At 33.4% G+C, this 5,734-nt stretch overlaps 1 pseudogene; it reads left to right on the top strand.

Moving 5' to 3' along the window:
• The first annotated feature begins 3,240 nt into the window (after positions 1–3,240).
• LOC125600715 lies at positions 3,241–5,265 on the top strand (annotated as a pseudogene).
• The last annotated feature ends 469 nt before the right edge of the window (positions 5,266–5,734 follow it).

Below are 5,734 nucleotides of genomic sequence, written 5' to 3' on the forward strand. Positions count from 1 at the left end.
TTCATCATGAGCTACGAATGCATCAGCTACCATATCATGAACCCTATCATAATCTACCATCTCCTCCTGATGGTAACTATGTTCATTATGCAAATGATGATCAACCGGTTCTTTTTCCTGAAAATTGCTATTACTACTACTAGCTTCATTCTGATCATAATTAAAACCTTCTCCATGTTGAAACCAGATATAGTAATTTGCCGTGAAACCTCTATTTATTAAATGCTTCCAAACATTTTCACAGTTTGCCAGTTTCGAATTGTTGCATTTCCGACAAGGACAGAACATCTTACCACTTTCTTGGGCGAGCGGTGTTGAATCTGCTTGATGCATAAATGTCTCCAGACCCGCAAGGTATTCTTTCGTCACTCTCCCGTTAGCATCTCTATGCATATACATCCACTTCCGCAACTCGTAAATAGTCCCGGAGCCAGCCATTTTTTTTCTTTCCACGTTTTTTGTTGTTGGTGTGTTTAAAATGATGTTCAAACATCCATATTTATAGGAAAATTCGAATCCGGTAGTTGTAATTTTGCTATGAATTTACGACGAAAATTAATTAGGTGGGCAAAAAAAACGTGTAACACCTATAAAGTTGGTGGATTCAAAATTTCCTCGCTAAATACACGTAAACTATTCCCTCGTAAATACCACGCAAAGTTTACGTCGTATTTACGAGGAAATAGTTTTTCCTCGTAAAATACTCGTAAAATTACATCCACTTTACGACGAAACAGTTTTGTCGTTACGTTACGAGGAAATAACGATGACTTTAGTTTTTCACGTAAATTCGTCGTAAACTCGACGCAAATTTACGAGGATTGTTTTTCCTCGTTAATTTTCGTCGTTAAGCATGTGTTTTCTTGTAGTGTTATATCTCTTTTTCCTTACAAGAACGGAAGAAAGCATGGAATCAAGATATAAACGAAATGCAATAAAGCGGAAGCTTTACAAAAATCTGTGAGTCCTTCTTCAGAAAAAGAAAAATTGAAACCATAACCATTAAATCTTAAACTTGACTTAAATAGAAAGGTTTTTAAATCTGAAAATTGGTATTGATTCTCTTACGGGAATCGATTCCTTCCGGAAAGGGATAGTAACTGGTGAAGATATCGACTTTTTTTGCAAAACCGAACCCGTGACTGCGACGGAGAGATGAGAGGAAGGTGAATACTGTATATCTGATGCGTCTGGAACTCCGCAAACCTCGCTCCAGCCACCATCGGTATGAGCCCCACCCAGATCTACGGCGAGAATAACCCAAGTTACCCACAAAAGCTGAAAGAAATAAGTTGAAGCTAAGAATGCAAGAAGAAGAAGCAAAAAGCGATTGTGTAAGCGGCAAATAGTCGTAATGAAAAGGGACCGGAGAAGGAAAGAATAAACTGTTTGGTGAAGTATCCAAGCTTTTTGAGCTAAATTTTCCCTTTCATTTTTTTTAACGCTATTTATTATGATCTTTACAATTACGATAGAGAAAGATTCATAGACGATTCGAAACCGACAATACTACCTGCCTTATGAAGACCTAGCCTAACTGCATCATATGAGCCGTCCTATGAAGATCCACCCTGACCAGATTTACTTGCACCATGTTGAAGATCCCTTGTAAGCCTTTCTTCCGTAGTCTACATATTGTTTTAATAAATCGCTCTCTCCGAGACTTGAACCTGGATTTCCTGTAATCTGCAATAAATTGCATAGTATGAGATTCGACCCCAGACCTGAGTGTAGAAGCCTTTAAACCAACCAGTAGGCTACGGTGCTTCCACGTTTCATTTAGATGATAAACAATTTTTTTGTTTGGCGGCAGACCCTAAAATTTCCCGCTTAAGTGATTATGCTATTACTGATCATATGTATAAGTGGTAATATTATTTTACTTGCATAATATATCAGACTATAGTGTTAACAAATTCATAAACACGATAATGAAAATCTGAGTTAAGTAGATCACAATAAAATTATATATCAGACTATAGTGTTAATAAATTCATAAACACTTTATAAATTTTGGATTAATTCCATATTGGCACATTCAAATGAACCACTCAAATAATCAACTTTTAGATCAAATGATAAGTGTTAGATATTGGATACATAGTATGAGATGATATATTATCTAACAAATGATAAGATAAAGCTATATGTAATAACAAGTGAACCACTCAAATTTTAGTTATTAATTATACATTACGTACTACTTGTATATAATATATTACCTTGGGGTTTAGAATTTGCAATAAAAATGATAATATTTGGTGTTTTAAAAAAAAAATCGTTAGAAGTGTAGCCTTTTTGTTTCAAGATACTATATTTAAGATTTTATGATCAAAAGTTCCTGATTACTATTATACATTACTGATTTAGGGTTTAAGATATGTTTAGGGTCTAGAATTTGAAATTTGAAAAGAGTTATATTTTATTTTTGTAAGTGTTGAATTTTCGTTTTGACATATTAATTTTTAAAATTTATAATTCAAAAGTTAGAGTTTATTATTATTTTTATTATACATTAGAGGTTTAGGGCATGGTTAGGGTTTAAGTTTTCTACAAACAGCCACGAATTACGTTGCGGCTACTTATTTCCACAATTTTTTCGTGGCTAATAGTAGATTTTGATTTCCACAATTTGTTTCGTGGATAATTGTGTCTTACCATCTTCGAATATCCACAAAATAAAAATCGTAGCTATTTAGCCACAAAGATCGACACAATAGCTACAATTTTGAGCTTTTCTAAAAACGTGACTATTTTGTAGCTATTAGTGTCTAAGAAATTACAACCACAAAATGTTTGTAGCTAATTTGTAGCTATTTTCAATTTTTCTTGTAGTGAGTATAGATTTTAAGTTAACCTATATTAAAATATAACTTAAACAGATATACATATATCAATATGTCAATCTAAGGCAAATAAAAGTCTTTGGGAAATAGTACGGTAGTGTAACATAATCGGAGTTTGTAGCCTAGCTAATTGATACGTATAAGAACATCCATCATGTAATATTTTGTGTTCAAATAATATTTTGTGTTCAAATTTGGTAGTCTAGACTTTAGATGTGTATTATTAAACGATAACAACTAAATTATGATACTCGCATGTTCTTTTACTTTTCCAGGGCAATGAAACGTGTCAAACTTCTCCTCTGTTCCTAACAATCCTCCAAGAAACTTTGAATCTGACCGAGATTAGTAGTAATCAGTCGTACTATATATAAACTCGTCTCTTCCCATTCATTTGCCACATAACCAATCCGAAGAAGAGATATAGAAAACAAAGATATAAAGCCCTCTCTCATCTATTAAAAGTTTCCTTATCATCCCAAAACTAGTTGAAGTTACATCCAAACCCATCTGTTGGTACTCATGTCCTCCAGGTCGATTTACCGTACTCTTCGACCGGTGCTATCATCTTCGGTACTATCATCCGGTTTAGGTACTGGACATGGAATAAAGGGACATGTCATCAGCCACTTGCCCACTATTCGGTTTTTGAGCTCCGACACGTCATCTTCGACAACTGGGAATAGGCAGCCGGAAAATCCTGTCCGAACGGCCGACGGCAAAGTTATTTCCACTTATTGGGGTATACCTCCGACTAAGATTACTAAACCGGACGGTTCAGCTTGGAAGTGGAATTGTTTTCAACCATGGGATTCATACAAACCGGATGTGTCCATTGATGTAACCAAACATCACAAACCGTCCAATTTCACTGACAAATTTGCATATTGGACCGTCCAATCTCTGAAGATACCGGTTCAATTATTTTTCCAGGTAATCTAATAGAACTGTTTTATCGATTGCTTATTATTTTATACAGACAAATTTTGAAAAATAAAAATTGTGAGTCAATAGTCGAACTTTAGAGAGGAGCTGATTATCAGCAGTTTTTTTTAAAATTGATATACATTATATTTTGATTAACGAAACAAGAAACTATTAATCGGTTAGAAACCTTGCTTTTTCATAAACCGACTATATGAGTTAGTTATGAGGGTGTTTGAGAAAAGGCTACATCTTGGTGGAGAAAGAAAAAAAGTGAGTTGTGATTAGTTTTAGGAGTATTTAAAAAAGATCAAAGCATGATTAGTGAAAATTTCAATGATTTAAAGTTTCAACAATATTAAAAAATCCTTTTGTTAATCAACATCTTAGACTACCGAGTCACTTTAGCTGGCTAGCTAATCAAGCCTTTGATCAATACCCATACACGCATATTATATTGGACATCTATTTTGCCTAATTTCAATATATATCTTTTGAGTGTAGAGGAAGCATATGTGCCATGCAATGTTGCTGGAGACCGTGGCGGCGGTGCCAGGAATGGTGGGGGGATGCTTTTGCACTTGAAATCTCTACGGAGGTTCGAACATAGTGGCGGATGGATCAAAGCCTTGCTCGAAGAGGCTGAGAACGAGCGTATGCATCTCATGACCTTCATCGAACTCTCACAACCAAATGGTAAATTTCGATTTAAAATACAACGTATACAATTGAGACAGTGAAATCAAATATCGACTTTTCTATACTTTGGTTAAGTTCCTGAACCAACCGTGGTTTGACTTGGATCAGTTATCTAATTGACAAATATATTCATAAATTTTTGAAAATGTATAACCGATTATCATTTTGAATTTGTTTTTTTAGGTACGAACGGGCGATTGTGTTTGCGGTCCAGGGTGTTTTCTTCAACGCATATTTCTTGTCCTATGTAATTTCTCCCAACTTGCTCATCGTATCACTGGATACTTGGAAGAAGAAGCTGTGAATTCTTATACCGAGTTTCTCAATGACATCGATGCCGGAAAGTTCGAAAACTCACCAGCTCCGGCCATCGCGATTGATTACTGGCGGTTGCCTAAAGATGCGACGCTGAGGGACGTGGTTTTTGTCATCCGAGCTGATGAAGCTCACCACCGAGATATTAACCATTATGCTTCGGTAAGGAGTTATATGTTTATTTGTAAAATGATATACAATATTAGGTGTAAAAATGTGAATTTCGCTAAAATATGGGATTATTGTTGGCAGGACATACAATTTCAAGGACGCGAACTCAAGGAAGCACCAGCTCCGATTGGATATCACTAAAGATCATGCGACACACGAATTTGAATTATAACAATTGATAAATATATTTTTTGTTTGTTTATAAGTTTTAAGTTATTTTGTAATTTATATGTATGATAAAAAAAATATTACGTATCATCATTTAATTAGATATATGATTTCACATATAATATATATATTTTTTTAAATATTTATTTTGATATGCTAAATTACTACCATATTTTAAATTAAGTAAAATTTTTTTATCATGTTAAAACTGGAGTATTACTTTCTTAGACTCATGTAGTTCAGTTTCTCATCTTATATTTGTAAATATATTTATAAATTTGTTTTTTATAAATTGGTATATATTGTTGTAGAAAAAATAGGAACTGAAATATTAAATTAGAGTGGCATTAATAAACATAACTTCAAATTTTTGAAAATCCATACACACTCATCATAATTAGTTGATTTGATTGTTCGTATTAAGAATGGTTGGTTATTCATATTTTAGTATATTGGATTGTAGCAGTTTTTTTACAATTCGACTAAAATAAGAGAACTTTGTTAATTAGATTTTGTTAATTAGATTTGTTTAATTTTATCTTAGGATGATAATATATTTTCAAGATTATTTATAATTTAATATATGTTATTTCAATAAAATTAAAAAAATT

This window comes from Brassica napus, unplaced genomic scaffold (assembly GCF_020379485.1).
Source record: "Brassica napus cultivar Da-Ae unplaced genomic scaffold, Da-Ae ScsIHWf_2364;HRSCAF=3053, whole genome shotgun sequence".
Classification (NCBI taxonomy): Eukaryota; Viridiplantae; Streptophyta; class Magnoliopsida; order Brassicales; family Brassicaceae; genus Brassica; species Brassica napus.